Source organism: Triticum urartu, chromosome 5A, assembly GCF_056163025.1.
Source record: "Triticum urartu cultivar PI428250 chromosome 5A, HENAU_Tu73, whole genome shotgun sequence".
NCBI classification, from domain to species: Eukaryota; Viridiplantae; Streptophyta; class Magnoliopsida; order Poales; family Poaceae; genus Triticum; species Triticum urartu.
Window position 1 is genome coordinate 19,996,344 of NC_141877.1, and position 25,708 is coordinate 20,022,051.

Here is a 25,708-nt window from a genome sequence, read left to right on the forward strand (position 1 = left end):
ATCCATTTCCCACGCGCAGCGTCACCTCGTCCTTAGCCAATCTTCGCTTAATCCGTAGCCCCTGTTTTGAGTTGCAAATGTTAGCAATTGAACCAGCATCAAATAACCAGGCACTACTGCGAGCATTAGTAAGGTACACATCAATAACATGTATATCAAATATATCTTTCACTTTGTCATCCTTCTTCTCTGCCAAATACTTGGGGCAGTTCTGCTTCCAGTGACCAGTTCATTTGCTATAGAAGCACTCAGTCTCAGGCTTAGGTCCAGACTTGGGTTTCTTCACTTGAGCAGCAACTGGCTTGTTGTTCTTCTTGAAGTTCCCCTTCTTCTCTTTGCCCTTTTTCTTGAAACTTGTGGTCTTGTTGACCATCAACATTTGATGCTCCTTCTTGATTTCTACCTCCGCAACCTTTAGCACTGCGAAGAGCTTAGGAATCGTCTTATCCATCCCTTGCATATTATAGTTCATCACAAAGCTCTTGTAGCTTGGTGGCAGTGATTGAAGAACTCTGTCAATGACACTATCATCCGGAAGATTAACTCCCAGTTGAGTCAAGTGGTTGTGGTACCCAGACATTCTGAGTATATGTTCACTGATAGAACTATTATCCTCCATGTTGCAGTTGTAGAACTTATTGGAGAATTCCTATCTCTCAATCCGGGCATTTGCTTGAAATGTTAACTTCAACTCCTGGAACATCTCATATGCTCCATGACATTCAAAACGTCGTTGAAGTCCCGGTTCTAAGCCGTAAAGCATGGCACACTGAACTATTGAGTAGTCATCAGCTTTGCTCTGCTAGGTGTTCATAACATCTGGCGTTGCTCCTGCAGCGGGTTTGTTACCTAGCGCTGCTTCCAGGACGTAATTCTTCTGTGCAGTAATGAGGATAATCCTCAAGTTACGGACTCAGTCCGTGTAGTTGCTACCATCAGCTTTCAACTTAGCTTTCTCTAGGAACGCATTAATATTCAACAGAACAACAGCACGGGCCATCTATCTACAACAACATAGACATGCAAAATACTATCAGGTACTAAGTTCATGACAAATTAAAGTTCAATTAATAAAATTACTTAAGAACTCCCACTTAGATAGACATCTCTCTAATCATCTAAGTGATCACGTGATCCATATCAACTAAACCATGTCCGATCATCACGTGAGATGGAGTAGTTTTCAATGGTGAACATCACTATGTTGATCATATCTACTATATGATTCACGCTCGACCTTTCGGTCTCAAGTGTTCCGAGGCCATATCTGCATATGCTAGGCTCATCAAGTTTAACCCGAGTATTCTGCGTGTGCAAAACTGGCTTGCACCCGTTATATGAAAACGTAGAGCTTATCACACCCGATCATCACATGGTGTCTCGGCACGACGAACTGTAGCAACGATGCATACTCAGGGAGAACACTTATACCTTGAAATTTAGTGAGAGATCATCTTATAATGCTACCGCCGAACTAAGAAAACTAAGATGCATAAAGGATAAACACCACATGCAATGAATATAAGTGATATGATATGGCCATCATCATCTTGTGCCTTTGATCTCCATCTCCAAAGCACCGTGATGATCACCATCGTCACCGGCTTGACACCTTGATCTCCATCGAAGCATCATTGTCGTCTCGCCAACTATTGCTTCAATGACTATTGCTACTGCTTAGTGATAAAGCAAAACAATTACATGGCGATTGCATTTCATACAATAAAGCGACAACCATATGGCTCCGGCCAGTTGCCGACAACTTTGTTACAAAATATGATCATCTCATATAGTAAAATTTAGCATCATGTCTTGACCATATCACATCACAACATGCCCTGCAAAAACAAACTAGACGTCCTCTACTTTGTTGTTGCAAGTTTTACATGGCTGCTACGGGCTGAGAAAGAACCGTTCTTACCTACGCATCAAAAACCACAATGCGGTATAGTGATTGCTTTTTGATCTTTAGAAAGAACCCTGTTCATTGAATTCGATTCAACTAGAGCTGGAGAAATAGACACCCACTAGCCACCTGTGTGCGAAGCACATAGGTAAAACCAGTCTCGCGTAAGCGTACGCGTAATGTCGGTCTGGGCCGCTTCATCCAACAAAGCTGCTGAATCAAGAATCAATTAGTGACGGTAAGAAATATGTATATACCCATGCCCACAAATCCTTTGTGTTCTACTCGTGCATATAACATCTATGCATAAACCTGGCTCGGATGCGACTGTTGGGGAACATAGTAATTTAAAAAAAAAATCCTACGCACACGCAAGATCATGGTAATGCATAGCAACGAGAGGGGAGAGTATCGTCTACATACCCTTGTAGGCCGTAAGAGGAAACGTTATGACAATGCAGTTGATGTAGTCGTACGTCTTCACGATTGACCGATCTAGTGCCAAAGATACGACACCTCTGCGATCTGCACACGTTCGGCTCGGTGACGTCCCGCGAACTCACGATCCAGTAGAACTTCGAGGGAGATCTTCGTCAGCACGACGACATGATGACGGTGATGATGTTGCTACCGGAACAGGGCTTCGCCTAAGCGCCGCTACGATATTACTGAGCTGGATTATGGTGGAGGGGGGCACTGCACATGGCTAAAGATCAATGATCAACTTGTGTGTCTATGGGGTGCCCCCCTCCCCCGTATATAAAGGAGTGGAGGAGGGGGAGGGGGCCAGCCTCTCTAGGCGCGCCCCAAGGGTGTCCTACTCACACTGGGAGTAGGATTCCCCTTCCCTTTGTTGGTTTTAGGAGAGAAGGAAGGTGGAGGAAGAAGGATGGAAAGGGGGGGGGGCTGACGTCTACTACACAACTTTCTTCTTGTAGATGTTGTTGGGCCTCCAAGTGCAGAGGTTTGTAGGATAGTAGAAAATTTCCCTCAAGTGGATGACCTAAGGTTTATCAATCCGTGGGAGGCGTAGGATGAAGATGGTCTCTCACAAACAACCCTGCAACCAAATAATAGAGAGTCTCTTGTGTCCCCAACACACCCAATACAATGGTAAATTGTGTAGGTGCACTAGTTCGGCGAAGAGATGGTGATACAAGTGCAATATGGATGGTAGATATATGTTTTTGTAGTCCGAAAATATAAAAACAGCAAGGTAACTAATGATAAAAGTGAGCAAAAACGGTATTGCAATGATAGGAAACAAGGCCTAGGGTTCGTACTTTCACTAGTGCAAGTTCTCTCAACAATAATAACATAATTGAATCACATAACTATCTCTCAACATGCAACAAAGAGTCACTCCAAAGTCACTAATAGCGGAGAACAAACAAAGAGATTATCGTAGGGTACGAAACCACCTCAAAGTTATTCTTTCTGATCGATCTATTCAAGAGTCTAAAATAAAATAACATGAAGCTATTCTTTTCGTTCAAAATACCATAGAGATCGTACTAGAATAACACCTGAAGACACAAATCAATCAAAACCCTAATGTCACCTAGATACTCCAATGTCACCTCAAGTATCCGTGGGTATGATTATACGATATGCATCACACAATCTCAGATTCATCTATTCAAACCAACACAAAGTACTTCAAAGAGTGCCCCAAAGTTTCTACCGGAGAGTCAAGATGAAAACGTGTGGCAATCCCTATGCATAGGTTCATGGTAGGAACCCGCAAGTTGATCACCAAAACATACATCAAGTGAATCAATAGAATAACCCGTTGTCACCACGGTTATCCCATGCAAGACATACATCAAGTGTTCTCAAGTCCTTAAAGACTCAATCCGATAAGATAACTTCAAAGGGAAAACTCAATCCATTACAAGAGAGTAGAGGGGGAGAAACATCATAAGATCCAATTATAATAGCAAAGCTCGCGATACATCAAGATCGTACCACCTCAAGAACATGAGAGAGAGAGAGAGAGAGATCAAACACATAACTACTGGTACATACCCTCAGCCCCGAGGGTGAACTACTCCCTCCTCGTCATGGAGAGCACCGGGATGATGAAGATGGCCACCGGAGAGGGATTCCCCCTCCGGCAGGGTGCCGGAACAGGTCTAGATTGGTTTTCGGTGGCTACGGAGGCTTCTGGCGGCGGAACTCCCAATCTATTCTACTCCTCGAAGTTTTTAGGGTATATGGGTATATATAGGAGGAATAAGTACGCTGGTGGACCTCCGGGCTGTCCACGAGGCAGGGGGCGCGCCCAGGGGGGTGGGCGCGCCCCCCTCCCTCGTGGGCATCCCGGGACTCTCCTGGTCCAACTCCAATACTCTGTGGGCTTCTTCTGGTCCAAAAGCAAGTTCCGTGAAGTTTCAGGTCAATTGGACTCCGTTTGATTTTGCTTTTCTGCGATACTCTAAAACAAGGAAAAAACAGATACTGGCACTGGGCTCTAGGTTAATAGGTTATTCCCAAAAATCATATAAATTCATATAAAACATCCAAGGTTGATAATATAATAGCATGGAACAATAAAAAATTATAGATATGTTGGAGACGTATCAGGGGCGGCCCCCTTCCCGATTCGGATTGGGCTTGGGGGGCACGCCCCCTCCTTTTCTTCTTTCTCCTCTCTTCCACTAATGCCCAATAAGGCCCATATACCCCCCCGGGGTTCCGGTAACCTCCCGGTACTCCGATGTCCAAACATAGGCTTCCAATATATCGATCTTTACGTGTCGACCATTTTGAGACTCCTCGTCATGTCTGTGATTAAATCCGGGACTCCGAACTAACTTCGATACATCAAAACACATAAACTCGTAATACCGATCGTCACCAAACGTTAAGCGTGCGGATCCTATGGGTTTGAACTATGTAGACATGACTGAGACATCTCTCCAGTCAATAACTAATAGCGAAACCTGGATGCTCATATTGGTTCCTACATATTCTACGAAGATCTTTATCGGTCAAACCGCATAGCGATATACGTTGTTCCCTTTGTCATCGGTATGTTACTTTCCCGAGATTCGATTGTCGGTATCTCAATAACTAGTTCAATCTTGTTACCGGAAAGTCTCTTTACTCATTCCATAATGCTACATCCCATAACTAACTCATTAGCTACATTGCTTGCAAGTCTTGTAGTGACGTACATTACCGAGAGGGCCCACAGATACGTCTCCGACAATCGGAGTGACAAATCCTAATCTTGATCCATGCCAACTCAACAAACACCATCGGAAACATCTGTACAGCACCTTTATAATCACCCAGTTACGTTGTGACGTTTGGTAGCACAAAAAGTGTTCCTTCGGTATTCGGGATTTGCATGATCTCATTGTCATAGGAACATGTATAGTTATGGAGAAAGCAATAGCAATAAACTAAACGATCATTGTGCTAAGCTAACGGATGGGTCAAGTCAATCACATCATTCTCTAATGATGTGATCCCGTTAATCAAATGACAACTCATGTCTATGGTTAGGAAATATAACCATCATTGATTCGATGAGCTAGTCAAGTAGAGGCAAACTAGTGACACTCTTTTTGTCTATGTATTCACACATGTACTAAGTTTCCGGTTAATACAATTCTAGAATGAATAATAAACATTTATCATGATATAAGGAAATATAAATAACAACTTTACTATTGCCACTGGGGCATATTTCCTACAGGTTAAACCTCGTTTACATGATTACTAAGAGTAGGCCAATTATTGATGGTTACAAACAACAACGCTTGTAGGTCAAATTCCTACTGTTTGTGCTCATTCCACACGCGTACACCTTTTATACCAAACTATAAGTTCCTTGCATCATCTCCAATGTCCTCGAACTTTCTCTCGATTTTTCCCCACTGCGACCCATCAGTGGGTACTCTCGACACCCCGTGTTTATTACGGTCTTCTTTGTGGCATCGCAACAACATGGCATGCTCTATGTTTCTGAATAGATATTTCAACCATGGTATTATAGGCACATACCATATCACCTTGGCAGGACCGCTCTTCCTAGGGAGCTCACCCTCAACATCAGCAAGGTCATCTCGTCTGATCTTATACCGCAATGCACCGCATACCGGGCATGCATTCAAATTCTCGTACACCTTGCTGCGGTAGATGATGTAGTCAATAAGGCATGCATGTATCTTCTGCACCTATAATCCTAGAGGGCAGATAACCTTCTTCCCTTTGTATGTACTGTCAGACCATTTGTTATCCTTTGGAGGCTTCTTCTTCATTATTTTTAGTAACTTCTCAAATCCCTTGTCAGATAAACCATTCTCTGCCTAGTGGCCACTACTTAGTGCACTTTTTACAAAGGTAAGGAATTCCCTAGGTTACATTTTTATACTTATGTATCTCACTTACCGCATCAGTTAAGTCATAGTGAATCTTTGTAACATAATCTCCTCTTTCAAGCTCTTGGGCGATACCATATGCTATGTATGATTTTGGACCCAAATCAACCTTTACAACGTCATTAGCAAGGAAAGTTGAAATATTAAGAAACTCGAAATTGGGGCTGGTGTATGGTTGGAGAGGTAATGAAGTCGTGTACATTCCTCCATGATTGGGTAAGAGCTTTTCAAATTGATTTGATGTTGGCCAATCCTCCATTCCTCCATGCTACGTTTGAGCATCTCTGGCCAACCAATACCACAACTTCAACCTTTGTAGTACCCATCGAAGAAGTGATATGTTTGAATTAACCAAGTAGTCACAGTCCGGCTCGGACGTGTGTAGGACACCGAGTCGTATTGGGTTAGGCTAGTTAGCTTCACTCCTATATATACGCAAACCCCTTGTAATCATTGTACCATGAGTTCAAGTCAATACAAAGAAATATCAGGACCGATATGGTCATGTGGCCATAACTCACCGAGTCTGCGTATTGTGTTTTGGTGAAAGAGATCTTATCGATCAAGTTGCCGGCCGATTGATACATACGTGCTACTACGTTGAAGCTAGCTCACGTGAAAATCAATCCAGTTGTGTGCTTGCCTGCTTATAGTTCCAAGACGTGTGCGTTGCCTGGTCCACTCGTGGCTGCACGCTGCCGTTTCCAAAAGTATCAGTCTGAAAGTTCGTCGAGATAGTACTTTGTCGAACAATGGCAGTCGGGACTTGTGCCAACAATTTGTATCTAGAGATTTGGTTTTTCGTCGTGATTCTCAGAAAGAACTCGAAGGGTCATGTCAAAGGAAGCAGGCAACGGGATCGTGGATGCGTCCAGTTCGGCTAAAATATTTTTCATGCCCGGTTCGTCATACCCACAATTTGACGTCGGAACATCGGGGTCTAGCAGGCCCTGATTGAGTGTGGTCTCCGTGCCAACGAGCTATGTGGCACGATGGATCCAGGAGGTGACCCGTATAAGAAGGAGGTAGCCGAGCATCGAAAGGATCGCCAGGCGGCATCAGTGATTTACTCGGTGATGCCGATGGATGTCCTCTAGCACCTGATCGCCAAAGCAACGGCGAAGGAGGTGTGGGATACGCTGAAGCTTATGTTCGAGGGACACACCCACGTCAAGAAAGCCAATCTACAAACTCTCTTAAGGAACTATGAGACTTTGGTCATGGGCAACGATGAGTCTGTGGATGCATTCGCTTCGCTGGTAGTTACTCTCGTCAATCGGATTTGCACGCCTAGGGAAAACCTCACGGAGACCACAGTTGTCAGTCGGTTCTTGCGCGCGGTCCCTCCTAAGTATTTGCAAATCGTCATGGCGATCGAGCTGTGCTTCCATCTCGCGACGCTTTCCATTGACGATCTCGTCGGATGGTACAAGGCCCATGATGAGTGTATGCGGTACAGTCTTGCGGATGGGAGGAATGACGAGCTTCTGATGCTCACAGAGGCGCATTGTATCGTGATGTCTACTACACAACCTTCTTCTTGTAGACATTGTTGGGCCTCCAAGTGCAGAGGTTTGTAGGACAGTAGCAAATTTCCCTCAAGTGGATGACCTAAGGTTTATCAATCCGTAGGAGGCATAGGATGAAGATGGTCTCTCTCAAGCAACCCTGCAAGCAAATAACAAAGGGTCTCTTGTGTCCCCAACACACCCAATACAATGGTAAATTGTATAGGTGCACTAGTTCGGCGACGAGATGGTGATACAAGTGGTATATGGATAGTAGATAATAGTTTTTGTAATCTGAAAATATAAAAACAGCAAGGTAACGAATGATAAAAGTGAGCGTAAACGGTATTGCAATGTGTTGAAACAAGGCCTAGGGTTCATACATTCACTAGTGCAAGTCCTCTCAACAATAATAACACAATTGGATCACATAACTATCCCTCAACATGCAACAAAGAGTCACTCCAAAGTCACTAATAGCGGAGAACGAACGAAGAGATTATGGTAGGGTACGAAACCACCTCAAAGTTATTCTTTCCAATCAATCCGTTGGGCTATTCCTATAAGTGTCACAAACAGCCCTAGAGTTCGTACTAGAATAACACCTTAAGACACAAATCAACCAAAACCCTAATGTCACATAGATACTCCAATGTCACCTCAAGTATCCGTGGGTATGATTATATGATATGCCTCAGACAATCTCAGATTCATCTATTCAACCAACACTTAGAACCTCAAAGAGTGCCCCAAATTTTCTACCGGAGAATCACGACGAAAACGTGTGCCAACCCCTATGCATAGGTTCATGGGAGGAACCCGCAAGTTGATCACCAAAACATACATCAAGTGAATCACGTGGTATCCCATTGTCACCACAGATACGCACGACAAGACATACATCAAGTGTTCTCAAATATTTAAAGACTCAATCCGATAAGATAACTTCAAAGGGGAAACTCAATCGATTACAAGAGAGTAGAGGGGGGAAGAAACATCATAGGATCCAAATATAATAGCAAAGCTCGCGATACATCAAGATCGTATCACCTCAAGAAAACGAGAGAGAGAGAGAGATCAAACACATAGCTACTGGTACATACCCTCAGCCCCGAGGGAGAACTACTCCCTCCTCATCATGGAGAGCACCGGGATGATGAAGATAGCCACCGGAGAGGGATTCCCCCTCCGGCAATGTGCCGAAACGGGTCTAGATTGGCTTTCGGTATATACGGAGGCTTCTGGCGGCGGAACTCCTGATCTATTGTGCTCCTGGGTCTTTTTAGGGTATATGGAGATATATAGGCGGAAGAAGTACGTCAAGGGGGCCACGAGGGGCTCACGAGGGTGGAGGGCGCGCCTAGGGGGGTGGGCGCGCTCCCTACCTCGTGGCCTCCTCGAAGCTTCCCTTACATGAAGTTCAAGTCTTCTGGGCTTCTTTCCTTCCAAAAATGGGTTCCGTCAAGTTTCAGGTCAATTGGACTCCGTTTGGTTTTCCTCTTCTTCGAAACCCTAAAACAAGGTAAAAACAGAAACTGGCACTGGGCTCTGGGTTAATAGGTTAGTCCCAAAAATGATATAAAAGTGTATAATAAAGCCCATAAACATCCAAAATAGTAGATAATATAGCATGGAGCAATCAAAAATTATTTATACGTTGGACACGTATCAGCATCGCCAAGCTTAATTCCTGCTCGTCCTCGAGTAGGTAAATGATAAAAATAAAATTTTTGATGTAGAGTGCTACTTGCCATAATTTCAATGTAATTCTTCTTAATTGTGGCATGAATATTCAGATCCGAAACATTCAAGACAAAAGTTCATAGTGACATAAAAATGATAATACTTCAAGCATACTAACTAAGCAATTATGTCTTCTCAAAATAACATGGCCAAAGAAAGTTCATCCCTACAAAATCATATAGTTTAGTCATGCTCCACTTTCGTCACACAAGAATGCTCTCATCATGCACAACCCCGATGACAAGCCAAGCAATTGTTTCATACTTTAGTAATCTCAAACCTATAAACTTTCACGCAATACATGAGCACGAGCCATGGATATAGCACCGTGGGTGGAATAGAATATGATGATGGGGGTTATGTGGAGAAGACAAAAGGAGAATGTCTCACATCAACGTGGCTAATCAACGGGCTATGGAGATGCCCATCAATTGATGTTAATGTATGGAGTAGGGATTGCCATGCAACAGATGCACTAGAGCTATAAATGTATGAAAGCTCAACAAAACAAACTAAGTCGGTGTGCATCCAACTTGCTTGCTCACGAAGACCTAGGGCACTTGAGGAGGCCCATTGTTGGAATAAACAAGCCAAGTTCTATAATCAAATTTCCCACTAGTATATGAAAGTGACAAAACAAGAGACTCTCTATCATGAAGATCATCGTGCTACATTGAAGCCCAAGTTTGGCAAAGGATAGTAGCATTGTCCCTTCTCTCTTTTTCTCTCGTTTTTTTAATATTTTTTTGGGCCTTCTTTTTTTTATGGCCTTTCTCCCCTTATTTTTTGGGCCTTCTATCTGTTTTATGGCCTTTCTCTCTCTTCTTTTATTCATCACTTGTGACAATGCTCTAGAAATTGATGATCATCACACTTCTATTTATTTACAACTCAATGATTACAACTCGATACAAAAGATGACTCTATATGAATGCCTCCGGTGGTGTACCGGGATATGCAATGAACCAAGAGTGACATGTATGAAAGAATTATGAACGGTGGCTTTGCCACAAATACTATCTCAACCACATGATCATGCTAAGCAATATGACAATGATGAATGTGTCATGATAAACGGAATGGTGGAAACTTGCATGGCAATATATCTCAGAATAGCTATGGAAATGCCATAATAGGTAGGTATGGTGGCTGTTTTGAGGAAGATATAAGGAGGTTTATGTGTGATAGAGCGTATCATATCACGGGGTCTGGATGCACCGGCGAAGTCTGCGCCAACTCTCAATGTGAGATAGGGCAATGCACGGTAGCGAAGAGGCTAGCAAGGATGGAAGGGTGAGAGTGCGTATAATCCATGGACTCAACATTCGTCATAAAGAACTCACATACTTATTGCAAAAATCTACAAGTCATCAAAAACCTCGGCACTACGCGCATGCTCCTAGGAGGATAGATTGGTAGGAAAAGACCATCGCTCGTCCCTGACCGCCACCCATGAGGAGGACAATCAAATAACACCTCATGTTTCAAATTTGTTACATAACGTTTACCATATGTGCATGCTACGGGACTTGCAAACTTCAACACAAGCAATTCTAAATTTCACAACTACTCAACTAGCACGACTTTGATATTATTACCTCCATATCTCAAAACAATCATCAAGCATCAAACTTCTCTTAGTATTCAAAACACTCATAAGAAAATTTTACTAATCTTGAATACCTAGCATATTAGGATTATTTAAGAAAATCACCATGCTATAGAAGACTCTCAAAATAATATAAGTGAAGCATGAGAGTTCATCTATTTATGTAAAATAAAACCACCACCGTGCTCTAAAGGATATAAGTGAAGCACTAGAGCAAATTATAAACTACTCCGAAAGATATAAGTGAAGATCAATGAGTAGTCGAATAATTATGCAACTATGTGAAGACTCTCTAACATTTAATAATTTTAGATCTTGGTATTTTATTCAAACATCAAGTAAAACAAAATAAAATGACATCTAAGAATGGCAAACATCATGTGAAGAAGCAAAAACTTAGGATCAACCGATACTAACCGATAGTTGTTGAAGAAGAAATGTGCGATGCCAACCAGGCATCCCCAAGCTTAGACGCTTGCGACTTCTTGAAATATTATCTTGGGGTGCCTTGGGCATCCCCAAGCTTGAGATTTTGTGTCTCCTTAATTCCTATCATATCACAGTCTCCCTAAATCTCAAAAGCTTCATCCACACGAAACTCAACAAGGACTCGTGAGATAAGTTAGTATAAACCATTGCCAAAACCTTATCATACTATACTGTAGCAAATCACTAAAATTATTATTCAACATTGCATACAAAATGCCTCTGCATATTTAATAGTCCTATCCTCAAATAGAATCATTAAAGAAGTAAAGATATGCAAACAATGCAAACATAACAGCAATCTGCCTAAACAGGACAGTCTGTAAAGAGTGCTGCAAGATCCACACTTCCCTAGTTCCAAAAAATATCAAAGAAAATTCCCACTGTAGTAAATTTATAAGAGCTTAATATGAAAAAGGTTTCAACATTTTATCACATTCTGACTTTTCTAGGGAATCATTGCAACAGAGGTAAACTTTCTGTTTTCAAACAGCGAAGACATGTAAAATAGCCATAGTAAAGACTATTAATGCCACTTTTATTGAAATAAAAGGTGCAAAAAATTGTTCTAAATAACATCAAGCAAATACTAACAAAATAAATTGACACTCCAAGCAAAACACATATCATGTGGTGAATAAAAATATAGCTCCAAGTAAAGTTACCGATGGAGGTAGACGAAAGAGGGGATGCCTTCCGGGGTATCCCCAAGCTTAGGCTCTTGGATATCATTGAATATTAACTTGGGGTGCCTTGGGAATCCCCAAGCTTAGGCTCTTGCCACTCCTTATTCCATAGTCCATTGAATCTTTACCCAAAACATGAAAACTTCACAACACAAAACTTAACAGAAAACTCTTAAGCTCCGTTAGTATAAGAAAATAAATCAAAACTTAGTTACTGTAATGAACTCATTATTTATTTAGATTGTTGTTAAACCTACTGTATTACAACTTATCTATGGTTTCTAACCTATTTTACTAGCCATAGATTCATCCCAATAAGCAAACAACACATCGAAAACAGAATCTGTCAAAAACAGAACAGCATGTAGTAATCTGAATCAAACGTATACTTATGGAACTCATAAAATTCTCAAATAAATTGCTGTACCTGGGGAATTTATTTATTAATCATATTCAAAAATAATTAACTAAATAGCACTCTGTAAATAAAAATGGCAGCAATTCTCGTGGGCACTAAAGTTTCTGTTTTTTACAGCATGATCAACAAGACTTTCCCCAAGTCTTCCCAAAGGTTCTACTTGGCACAAACACTAATTAAAAGCATCAAACCACATCTAAACATAGGCTATATGAATTATTTATTACTAAACAGGAACAAAAAGTAAGGAACTAAAATAAAATCGGGTTACCTCCCAACAAGCGCTATCGTTTAACGCCCCTAGCTAGGCATGATGATTTCAATGATGCTCACATAAAAGATAAGAATTGAAACATAAAGAGAGCATCATGAAGAATACGTATAGCACATTTAAGGCTAACATGCTTCCTATGCATAGGGATTTTGTGAGAAAATAACTTATGGGAACAACAATCAACTTGCATAGGAAGGTAAAACAAGCTTAACTTCAAGATTTAAGCACATAGAGAGGAAACTTGATATTATTGCAATTCCTACATGCATATATTCCTCCCTCATAATAATTTTCAGAAGCATCATGAATGAATTCAACAATATAACCAGCACCTAAAGAATTCTTTTCATGATCTACAAGCATGCAAAATTTACTACTCTCCACATAAGCAAAATTCTTCTCATACATAGTAGTGGGAGCAAACTCAATGAAATAACAATCATGTGATTGAAAATTAAAATCAAGATGACAAGTTTCATGGTTATCATTATTCTTTAAAGCATAGGTGTCATCACAATAATCATCATAGACAGGAGGCATGCTTTCATCATAATAAATTTGCTCATCAAAACTTGGGGGACAAAAAATATCGTCTTCATCAAACATAGCTTCCCCAAGCTTGTGGCTTTGCATATCATTAGCATCATGGATATTCAAGGAATTCATACTAACAACATTGCAATCATGCTCATCATTCAAATATTTTGTGTCAAACATTTTATAGATTTCTTCTTCTAGCACTTGAGCACAATTATCCTTTCCATCATACTTACGAAAGATATTAAAAAGGTGAAGCGTAGGAGACAAACTCAATTCCATTTTTTTATAGTTTTCTTTTATAAACTAAACTAGTGATAAAACAAGAAATTAAAAGACTCGATTGCAAGATCTAAAGATATACCTTCAAGCACTCACCCCCCCGGCAACGGTGCCAGAAAAGAGCTTGATGTCTACTACACAACCTTCTTCTTGTAGACGTTGTTGGGCCTCCAATTGCAGAGGTTTGTAGGACAGTAGCCAATTTCCCTCAAGTGGATGACCTAAGGTTTATCAATCCGTAGGAGGCGTAGGATGAAGATGGTCTCTCTCAAGCAACCCTACAACCAAATAACAAAGGGTCTTTTGTGTCCCCAACACACCCAATACAATGGTAAATTGTATAGGTGCACTAGTTCGGCGAAGAGATGGTGATACAAGTGGTATATGGATAGTAGATAATAGTTTTTGTAATCTGAAAATATAAAAACAGCAAGGTAACGAATGATAAAAGTGAGCGTAAACGGTATTGAAATGTGTTGAAACAAGGCCAAGGGTTCATATTTTCACTAGTGCAAGTCCTCTCAACAATAATAACATAATTGGATCACATAACTATCCCTCAACATGCAACAAAGAGTCACTCCAAAGTCAGTAATAGCGGAGAACGAACGAAGAGATTATGGTAGGGTACGAAACCACCTCAAAGTTATTCTTTCCAATCAATCCGTTGGGCTATTCCTATAAGTGTCACAAACAGCCCTAGAGATCATACTACAATAACACCTTAAGACACAAATCAACCATAACCCTAATGTCACCTAGATACTCCAATGTCACCTCAAGTATCCATGGGTATGATTATACGATATGCGTCACACAATCTCAGATTCATCTATTCAACCAATACATAGAACCTCAAAGAGTGCCCCAAAGTTTCTACCGGAGATTCACGACGAAAATGTGTGCCAAGCCCTATGCATAGGTTCCCAATGTCACGAAACCCGCAAGTTGATCACCAAAATATACATCAAGTGGATCAATTGAATACCCCATTGTCACCACGGGTATCCCACGGAAGACATACATCAAGTGTTCTCAAATCTTTAAAGACTCAATGCGATAATATAACTCCGAAGGGGAAACTCAATTCATTACAAGAGAGAAGAGGGGGAGGAGAAACATAGGATCCAACTGTAATAGCAAAGCTCGCGATACATCAAGATCGTGCCAAATCAAGAACACAAGAGAGAGAGATCAAACACATAGCTACTGGTACATACCTCAGCCCCGAGGGTGAACTACTCCCTCCTCGTCATGGAGAGCGCCGGGATGATGAAGATGGCCACCGGTGAGGTATCCCCCCCTCCGGCAGGGTGCCGAAACAGGGTCCCGATTGACTTTTGGTGGCTACAGAGGCTTCTGGCGGCGGAACTCTCGATCTAATCTCTGTTCTGGAAGTTTTAGGGTACGTGGAGTTATATAGGCGGAAGAAGTACGTCAGGGGAGCCACAAGGGCCCCACGAGGCAGGGGGGGCGCCCTAGGGGGGTGGGCGCGCCCCCCACCCTTGTGGCTTTCTCGTTCCTTCCTTGACGTGAGGTCCAAGTCCATCGGGTGGATTTCGTTCCAAAAATAACTTCTCCAGTTGATTTCATTCCGTTTCGTCTCCGTCTGATATTCCTTTTCTTCGAAACACTGAAATAGGCATAAAACAGCAAATTTGGGCTGGGCCTACGGTTATTAGGTTAGTCCCAAAAGTAATATAAAAGTGGATAATAAAGCCCAATATTGCCTAAAACAGTAGATAATATAGCATGGAGCAATCAAAATTTATAGATACGTTGGAGACGTATCAAGCATCCCCAAGCTTAATTCCTGCTCGTCCTCGAGTAGGTAAATGATAAAAAAGAATTTTTGAGGCGGAGTGCTACTTGGCATAATTTCAATGTAATTCTTCTTACTTGTGATATGAATATTAAGATCCATAAGATTCAAGACAAAAGTTCATATTGACATAAAAATAATAATACTTCAAGCATACTAAGTAAGCAATTATGTCTTCTCAAAATAACATGGCCAAAGGAAGTTGATCCCTACAAGATCATATAGTTTAGTCATGCTCCATTTTCGTCACACAAGAATGCTATCATCTTGCACAACCCCGATGACAAGCCAAGCAATTGTTTCATACTTTAGTAATCTCAAACTCATAAACTTTCACGCAATACATGAGCGCGAGCCATGGATATAGCACTATGGGTGGAATAGAATATAATGAGGGGGGTTATGTGGAGAAGACAAAAAAAGAGAAAGTCTCACATCAACGAGGCTAATCAATGGGCTATGGACATGCCCACTGATTGATATTAATGCAAGGAGTAGGGATTGCCATGCAACTGATGCACTAGAGCTATAAATGTATGAAAGCTCAACAAAAGAAACTAGTGGGTGTGCATCCAACTTGATTGCTCGTGAAGACCTAGGGCACTTGAGGAGGCCCATTGTTGGAATATACAAGCCAAGTTCTATAATGAAAAATTCCCTCTAGTATATGAAAGTGATAACATATGAGACTCTCTATATGAAAAACATGGTGCTACTTTGAAGCACAATATATGAGACTCGCTATATGAAGAACATAGTGCTACTTTGAAGCACAAGTGTGGAAAAAGGATAGTAGCATTGTCCCTTTTTTATTTTTTTATTTGGCCTTTCTCTTTTCTTTTGGGGGGGGGACAATGCTCTATTAATGATGATCATCACACTTCTATTTATTTACAACTCAATGATTACGACTCGATACTAGAACAAAGTATGACTCTATATGAATGCCTCTGGCGGTGTACCGGGATATGCAATGAATCAAGAGTGACATGTATGAAAGAATTATGAACAGTGGCTTTGCCACAAATACTATGTCAACTACATGATCATGCTAAGTATTATGACAATGATGAATGTGTGATGATGAACAGAATGGTGGAAAGTTGCATGGAAATATATCTCGGAATGGCTATGGAAATGCCATAATAGGTAGGTATGGTCGCTGTTTTGAGGAAGATATAAGGAGGTTTATGTGTGACAGAGCGTATCATATCACGGGGTTTGGATGCACCGGCGAAGTTTGCAGCAACTCTCAATGTGAGAAAGGGCAATGCACGGTACCGAAGAGGCTAGCAAGGATGGAAGGGTGAGAGTGCGTATAATCCATGGAATCAACATTAGTCATAAAGAACTCATATACTTATTGCAAAAATCTACAAGTCATCAAAAACCTCAGTACTACACGCACGCTCCTAGGGGGATAGATTGGTAGGAAAAGACCATCGCTCGTCCCCGACCTCCACTCATAAGGAGGACAATCAAATAACACCTCATGTTTCAAATTTGTTACACAACGTTTACCATACGTGCATGCTACGGGACTTACAAACTACAACAGAAGCGTTTATCAAATTCACAACTACTCAACTAGCACGACTTTGATATTATTACCTCCATATCTCAAAACAATCATCAAGCATCAAACCTCCCTTAGTATTCAACATACTCATAAGAGAATTTTATTATTCTTGAATACCTAGGATATTAGGATTTTAAGCAAATTACCATGCTAGTTAAGACACTCAAAATAATCTAAGTGAAGCATGAGAGTTCATCTATTTCTTCAAAATAAAACTACCACCATGCTCTAAAAGGTATAAGTGAAGCACTAGAGCAAATGACAAACTACTCTGAAAGATATAAGTGAAGATCAATGAGTAGTCGAATAATTATGCAACTATGTGAAGACTCTCTAACATTTAATAATTTCAGATATTGGTATTCTATTCAAGCAGCAAGCAAAGGAAAATAGAATGACATTCTAAGAATGGCAAACATCATGTGAAGAAGCAAAAACTTAGGATCAACCGAAACTAACCGATAATTGTTGAAGAAGAAAGGTGGGATGCCAACTGGGGCATCCCCAAGTTTAGATGCTTGAGACTTCTTGAAATATTATCTTGGGGTGCCTTGGGCATCCCAAAGCTTGAGCTTTTATGTCTCCTTAATTTCTCTCATATCATAGTCTCCCTAAATCTCAAAAGCTTCATCCACACAAAACTCAACAAAGACTCGTGAGATAAGTTAGTATAAACCATTGCAAAAACCTTATCATACTCTACTGTAGAAAATCACTAAAATTATTATTCAACATTGCATACTAAATTCCTCTGCATATTTAATAGTCCTATCCTCAAATAGAATCATTAAAGAAGCAAACATATGCAAACAATGCAAACATAACAGCACTCTGCCTAAACAGGATAGTCTGTAAAGAATGCTGAAACATCCAAACTTCCCTAGCTCCAAAAATTATGAAAGAAAATTCCCACTGTAGTAATTTATCAGAGCTTAATATGCAAAAGGTTTCAACATTTTATCACATTCTGACTTTTCTAGGGAATTATTGCAACAGCGGTAAACTTTCTGCTTTCAAACAGCAACATGTATACTTGTAACATAGGCATAGTAAAGGCTATCAATGCCACTTTTATTCAAATAAAAGATGCAAAACATTGTTCTAAATAACAGCAAGCAAATCCTAACAAAATAAATTGACGCTCCAAGCAAAACACATATCATGTGGCGAATAAAAATATAGCTCCATGTAAAGTTACCGATGAACGAAGACGAAAGAGGCGATGCCTTCCGGGGCATCCCCAAGCTTATGCTCTTGCCGCTCCTTATTCCATAGTCCATTGAATCCTTACCCAAAACTTGAAAACTTCACAACACAAAACTTAAAGTAGAAAACTCATGAGCTCCGTTAGTATAAGAAAATAAATCACCACTTCAAGGTACTCTAATGAACTCATTCTTAATTTATATTGGTGTTAAACCTACTGTATTCCAACTTATCTATGGCTCATACCCTCCGAAACTACTCATAGATTCATCAAAATAAGCAAACAACACATAGAAAACAGAATCTGTCAAAAACAGAACAGTCTGTAGTAATCTGGATCAAACGTATACTTATGGAACCCCAAAAATTCTAAAATAAATTTCTGGACCTGAGGAATTTATCTGTTATCATCTGCAAAAAGAATTAACTAAATATCACTCTCCAAATAAAAATGGCAGCAATTCTCGTGAGCGCTAAAGTTTCTGTTTTTTACAGCATGATCAACAAGGCTCTCCCCAAGTCTTCCCAAAGGTTCTACTTGGCACAAACACTAATTAAAAGCATAAAACCACATATAAACAGAGTCTAGATTAATTATTTATTACTAAACAGGAACAAAAAGCAAGGAAAAAAATAAAATTGGGTTGCCTCCCAACAAGCGCTATCGTTTAACGCCCCTAGCTAGGCATGATGATTTCAATGATGCTCACATAAAAGATAAGAATTGTAACATAAAGAGAGCATCATGAAGAATATGACTAGCACATTTAAGTCTAACCCACTTCCTATGCATAGGGATTTTGTGAGCAAACAACTTATGAGAACAATAATCAACTAGCATAGGAGGGCAAAACAAGCATAGTTTCAAGATTTTAAGCACATAGAGAGGAAACTTGATATTATTGCAAGTCCTACAAGCATATGTTCCTCCCTAATAATAATTTTCAGTAGCATCATGAATGAATTCAACAATATAACCAGCACCTAAAGCATTCTTTTCATGATCTACAAGCATGCAAAATTTACTACTCACCACATAAGCAAAATTCTTCTCATGAATAGTAGTGGGAGCAAACTCAACAAAATAACTATCATGTGATTGAAAATTAAGATCAAGATGACAAGTTTCATGGTTATCATTATTCTTTAAAGCATACGTGTCATCACAATAATCATCATAGATAGGAGGCATGCTTTCATCATAATAAATTTGCTCATCAAAGCTTGGGGGACAAAAAATATCATCTTCATCAAACATAGCTTCCCCAAGCTTGTGGCTTTGCATATCATTAGCATCATGGATATTCAAGGAATTCATACTAACAACATTGCAATCATGCTCATCATTCAAATATTTAGTCCCAAACATTTTATAGATTTCTTCTTCTAGCACTTGAGCACAATTATCCTTTCCATCATCCTTACGAAAGATATTAAGAAGGTGAAGCGTATGAGACAAAATCAATTCATTTTTTGATAGTTTTCTTTTATAAACTAAAATAGTGATAACACATGAAACTAAAAGACTCGATTGCAAGATCTAAATATATACCTTCAAGCACTCACCTCCCCGGCAACGGCGCCAGGAAAGAGCTTAGTTGACGGGGTGTGTTAGTACCGCTTTCCTTGCCTCCTCGGCAACGGCGCCAGAAAAGAGCTTGACGTCTACTACACAACCTTCTTCTTGTAGACGTTGTTGGACCTCCAAGTGCAGGGGTTTGTAGTACAGTAGCAAATTTCCCTCAAGTGGATGCCCTAAGGTTTATCAATCTGTAGGAGGCGTAGGATGAAGATGGTCTCTCTCGAGCAACCCTCCAACCAAATAACAAAGAGTCTCTTGTGTCCCCAACACACCCAATACAATGGTAAATTGTATAGGTGCACTAGTTCGGTGAAGAAATGGTGATACAAGTGCAATATGGATAGTAGATAAACGTATTTGTAATATGAAATTATAAAAACAGCATGGTAACTAATGATAAAAGTGAGCACAAACAGTATTGCAATGTGTTGAAACAAGGCCTAGGGTTCATACTTTCGCTAGTGTAAGTTCCCTCAACAATACTAACATAATTGGATCATAAAACTATCCCTCAACATGCAACAAAGAGTCACTCCAAATTCACTAATAGCGAAGAACGAACGTAGAGATTATGGTAGGGTACGAAACCACCTCAAAGTTATTCTTTCCAATCAATCCGTTGGGCTATTCCTATAAGTGTCACAAACAGCCCTAGAGTTCGTACTAGAATAACACCTTAAGACACAAATCAACCAAAACCCTGATGTCACCTAGATACTCCATTGTCACCTCAAGTATCCGTGGGTATGATTATACGATATGCGTCACACAATCTCAAATTCATCTATTCAACAAACACAAAGGACCTCAAAGAGTGCCCCAAAGTTTCTACCGGAGAATCACGACGAAAACGTGTGCCAATCCCTATGCATAGGTTCCCAATGTCACGAAACCCGCAAGTTGATCACCAAAACATACATCAAGTGGATCAATAGAATACCCCATTGTCACCACGGGTATCCCACGCAAGACATACATCAAGTGTTCTCAAATCTTTAAAGACTCAATCCGATAAGATAACTCCGAAGGGGAAACTCAATTCATTACAAGAGAGAAGAGGGGGAGGAGAAATATAGGATCCAACTATAATAGCAAAGCTCGCGATACATCAAGATCGTGCCAAATCAAGAACACGAGAGAGAGAGAGAGAGAGAGAGCGCAGGGAGGGTGAACACATAGCTACATCAAGATCGTGCCAAATCAAGAACACATAGCTACTGGTACATACCCTCAGCCCCGAGGGTGAACTACTCCCTCCTCGTCATGGAGAGCGCAGGGATGATGGAGATGGCCACCAGTGAGGGATCCCCCCCTCCGGCAGGGTGCTGGAACAGGGTCCCGATTGACTTTTGGTGGCTACGGAGGCTTCTGGCGGAACTCTCGATCTAATCTCTGTTCTGGAAGTTTTAGGGTACGTGGAGTTATATAGGCGGAAGAAGTACGTCAGGGGAGCCACGAGGGCCCCACGAGGCAGGGGGCGCGCCCTAGGGGGGTGGGCGCGCCCCCCACCCTCGTGGCTTCCTTGTTCCTTCCTTGACATGAGGTCCAAGTCCATCGGGTGGCTTTCGTTCCAAAAATAACTTCTCCAGTTGATTTCGTTCTGTTTCGACTCCGTCTGATATTCCTTTTCTTCGAAACACTGAAATAGGCATAAAACAACAAATCTGGGCTGGGCCTCCGGTTAATAGGTTAGTCCCATATAAAAGTGGATAATAAAGCCCAATATTGCCTAAAACAGTAGATAATATAGCATGGAGCAATAAAAAATTATAGATACGTTGGAGACCTATCATGGTGTTACTTTGAAGCACAAGTGTGGCAAAGGATAGTAGCATTGTCCCTTCTCTCTTTTTCTCTCTTTTTTTTAATTTTTATATTTTTTTGGGACTTCTCTTTTTTTTGGCATTTCTCCCCTTATTTTTTTGGGCCTTCTCTCTTTTTTATGGCCTTTCTCTCTTTTTTTTATTCCTCACTTGCGACAATGCTCTAGAAAATGATGATCATCACACTTCTATTTATTTACAACTCAATGATTATAACTCGATACAAAAGATGACTCTATATGAATGCCTGCGGCGGTGTACCAGAATATGCAATGAACCAAGAGTGACATGTATGAAAGAATTATGAACGGTGGCTTTGCCATAAATACTATGTCAACCACATGATCATGCTAAGCAATATGGCAATGATGAATGTGTCATGATAAACGGAATGGTGGAAAGTTGCATGGCAATATATCTCGGAATGGCTATGGAAATGCCATAATAGGTAGGTATGGTGGCTTTTTTGAGGAAGATATAAGGAGGTTTATGTGTGATAGAGCGTATCATATCACGGGGTGTGGATGCATCGGCGAAGTCTGCACCAACTCTCAATGTGAGAAAGGGCAACGCACGATACCGAAGAGGCTAGCAAGGATGGAAGGGTGAGAGTGCGTATAATCCATGGACTCAACATTACTCATAGAGAACTCACATACTTATTGCAAAAATCTACAAGTCATCAAAAACCTTGGCACTACGCGCATGCTCCTAGGGGGATAGATTGGTAGGAAAAGACCATCGCTCCTCCCCGACCGGCACCCATAAGGAGGACAATCAAATAACACCTCATGTTTCAAATTTGTTACATAACGTTTACCATACGTGCATGCTACGGGACTTGCAAACTTCAACACAAGAATTTCTCAATTTCACAACTAGTCAACTAGCACGACTTCACTAGTAGAAAACAGGGCTTTGGTCCAGGCCGGGTCAGCCCATTAGTCCCGGTTCAGTCCAGAACCGGGACCAATGGGGGCATTGTACCCGGTTCATGAGCCCAGGGGGCCGGCCGGGCCACGTGGGCCATTGGTCCTGGTTCATCTGGACCTTTTGGTCCCGGTTGTTGGGACGAACCGGGACCAATGGGCCTCGCTCCTGGCCCACCACCATTGGTCCCGGTTGGTGGCTTGAACCGGTACCAAAGGCTCCCCTTTAGTCCCGGTTCATGCCACCAACCGGGACCAATGAGGTGCCTATATATACCCCCTCGCGTAAGAGCAGAGCACACTGCTCTATTTTTTTCTGGCCAAGGGGGAGAGGGCTTGGTGGTGCTCTAGCTCACCTCCTATGCACACAAGGTGTTCGGTGGAATGCCCGAGCCACACTACTTAAGCTTTCTCCTCTCCAAGCTCGACCTCCAAGCTCCATTTTCCATAATATTTGTCTAGTTTTAGCGGTCCGTCACGCCCCGTCCCCGTCTTCACCGCCGTCGATCACCCGCGCCGAGCTCATCGCCGGCACCACCGTGGTGAGCCTCTTGTTCTTATCTTCTTTCTGAAAGGAAAAATATTCTTACTTGTATGTTTACATAGATACTTGTATTATTTTCTTACTTTTATTATTGCATCTTATATAGTGCGATGGTTTTGGTATCCGCCCCAGTCGGCCCTCGTCCTGTCTATGATTCGGATGTGGTATATATATTATCTTTATAACTATTGGTTCATTTATTGTTTATGAAAATTATGCCGACCAACGTGACATAGATTTTATTTATGTAGGATGTATGTGAATTGGAAATGCCAACCGACCCTATTGTCGAGAGGTTAAATTTAGTTGAAAAAACAATTTGTTGAAGGAAAAAATAAAAAAATTGAGGTGGAGAAGATGATATTGGAGTTGCATGTTGCGGATGTCGTCGATGATCACAAGATCAAGATGGATGCAATGCGCTTGAAGATTAGAAAGATTAGAAAATATGCCATTCATACCGAGGCTTGGTATCATTATGCCGTTGGATCAATTGTTACCTTGGTTGCGATTATGATCGCATTTGTTTTCGCATTGAAATGTTTTACATAGTTTCAATGTATGGTTTAATTAATTAGATGCTCTGGAGAGCTATATGTTGTTAGATGAGAACTATGTATGCACTTTGGTTTTAATGTGATGATGAACTTCTATTAATTTGGACACTTAATTATATATAACGCACGCAGATGAACCGACAATGGATGTACGGTGACAGACACACCTCCGAGTACATTAAGGGCGTGCATGAGTTTCTCGATGCGGCTGAGGAAAACAAGCAGAATGGTTTTATGTGTTGTCCATGCACTGAATGTGAGAATACGAGGTCTTACTCTAACCGGAAACTCCTTCACTCCCACCTGCTTTACAAGGTTTCATGCCACACTATAATGTTTGGACGAGGCACGGAGAAATAGGGGTTATGATGGAAGACGGCAAAGAAGAAGAGTACGATGACAACTATGTGCCCCCTGAATACGGTGATGCTGCAACGGGGGAGCTGGTGAAGATCAAGAGGAACCAGACGATGTGCCCAATGATGCTGCAACGGGTGAAGCTGCTGAAGATCAAGAGGAACCAGATGATGTGCCCAATGATGATGATCTTCGCCAGGTCATTGTCGATGCAAGGACGCAATGCGAAAGTAAAAAGGAGAAGCTGAAGTTCGATCGCATGTTAGAGGATCACAAAAAAGGGTTGTACCCCAATTGCGAAGATGGCAACACAAAGCTCGGTACCGTACTGGAATTGCTGCAATGGAAGGCAGAGAATGCTATGGCTGACAAAGGATTTGAGAAGCTACTAAAAATATTGAAGAAGAAGCTTCCAAAGGATAACGAATTTCCCGACAGTACATACACAGCAAAGAAGGTCGTATGCCCACTAGGACTGGAGGTGGAGAAGATACATGCATGCCCAAATGACTGCATCCTCTACCGGGGTGCATACAAGGATCTGAACGCATGCCCGATATGCGGTGCATTGCGGTACAAGATCAGATGAGATGACCCTGGTGATGTTGACAGCGAGCCCCCCAGGAAGAGGGTTCTTGCAAAGGTGATGTGGTATGCTCCTATAATACCACAGTTGAAACGTCTGTTCAGAAATGAAGAGCATGCGAAGTTGATGTGATGGCACAGTGAGAACCAAAAGAAAGATGGGAAGTTGAGAGCACCCGCTGACGGGTCGCAGTGGAGAAAAATCGAGAGAAAGTACTGGGATGAGTTTGCAGAGGACCCAAGGAATGTATGGTTTGCTTTAAGCGCGGATGGCATTAATCCTTTCGGGGAGCAGAGCCGCAATCACAGCACCTGGCCCGTGACTCTATGTATGTATAACCTTCCTCCTTGGATGTGCATGAAGCGGAAGTTCATTATGATGCCAGTTCTCATCCAAGGCCCTAAGCAACCCGGCAACGACATTGATGTGTACCTAAGGCCATTAGTTGAAGAACTTTTACAGCTGTGGAATGGAAACGGTGTACGTACGTGGGATGAGCACAGATAGGAGGAATTTAACCTAAAGGCGTTGTTGTTCGTGACCATCAACGATTGGCCCGCTCTCAGTAACCTTTCAGGACAGACAAACAAAGGATACCACGCATGCACGCACTGTTTAGATAACACTGAAAGTATACACCTGGACAAATGCAGGAAGAATGTGCACCTGGGCCATCGTCGATTTCTTCCGACCAACCATCAATGTCGAAAGAAAGGCAAGCATTTCAAAGGCGAGGCAGATCACCGGAAGAAGCCCGCCATCCATACAGGTGATAACGTACTTGCTATGGTCAATGATTTACACATAATCTTTGGAAAGGGTCCTGGCGGACTAGCCGTTCCGAATGACGCTGAGGGACACGCACCCATGTGGAAGAAGAAAT